Below are 1,203 nucleotides of genomic sequence, written 5' to 3'. Positions count from 1 at the left end.
CTTCCAGAAACGACTTGAGATTAACCTGTGTCGATGTCTCTTTGCTGGTCATATTAGTGGTGACCCTCGGAAATCCTCCATCTTCAACTACCGTTCTTCTTTGTCGGAAACGCCTAGGCCTTGGTTTTGGCATTTTGGTACTGAGCCTTTCGAAAACCGAAATTCTTTCGGGGACTGTCTTGATGCAGTTGCACTCAGATAATACTGCCCGAATGAGTTTGGAACAGGGGCATTGAGTTTCTAGTTCTCGAGGACTCCTTTTTCTGGTTTAACTTGTACCCCCACCATGATAGTACAACTCATCGGTGTGAAGGTCGGAGTAACCTATCGTGTGTTGGCACGACTTCTCAGGTATAACGCTATCGTCATCAGACGACAATGTTTCCATTTAGAGTGGTTCGTCGGAGGTTGAACTTTTGCTGAAGGCTGCAAAGGTTGCTCTTTAGCCTGAATCGCTGCTTCAGACTTCGGCCTTCATACTTGGCGGGTTGGTGGCGGTTTTTTGGCCACTTCCTTCTGCAGTCTTCTGCGGGCTTCTTGGACTTGAGCCCGTGCTTGCGCTGACAGTGCGCGGCGCTTGTGAATGCGCTCATCAAGTGTTGAACGATTCCGTTTGACACGGATCCATTCATTCATTGGCGGCTTGGAGGAGCTGTCGTTCATTGGTTGTTGAGGCTTTGCCTCTCCTGCTCTTCAGATCCGCGTTATAGCGGATTCCGTCAGTGGACTCCATTGCCTTCGCGAATTGCCGCGCCAGGCGTTGACGTCGCCTCTGGTGGGCTCTCTTTGAGAGAGTTACTACGCCCTCAGCGGCGGAGGCATTGGCGAGAACATATTTGACCTGGTTGGAGGTCGGTGGAGCTTCACCCGATATAACTTCGGCATCAATTGGGGTGAGATCTTCGTTGGTACTCTGTACTTCTTCGTACCAACGGACTTTTCTCCTAGAGGAGAACTTCTTGGACTTGAGGGGGGAGGTGGATCCGGACGAGGATGACAGATACTCCTCGAACTTTTGTTGGTCGAATTCATACTCGACTTCCTCCTCGACCGGGATCGAGATCCGCGGCTGCGACACAACGATCTCGGCAGTGAGATCGGTGGCTCCCACTGTGGTCGCCAGTTTGTTCGCGAGGAAATCGTCTTTGTTGATGTCATTGTTTCCTTAAGCAACAGTTTATCGGTTACAAAAGATCCAGTCTT

The sequence above is a fragment of the Asparagus officinalis genome, chromosome 7, assembly GCF_001876935.1.
Source record: "Asparagus officinalis chromosome 7, Aspof.V1, whole genome shotgun sequence".
Classification (NCBI taxonomy): Eukaryota; Viridiplantae; Streptophyta; class Magnoliopsida; order Asparagales; family Asparagaceae; genus Asparagus; species Asparagus officinalis.
Note: the sequence above shows the minus strand (reverse complement) of the source record.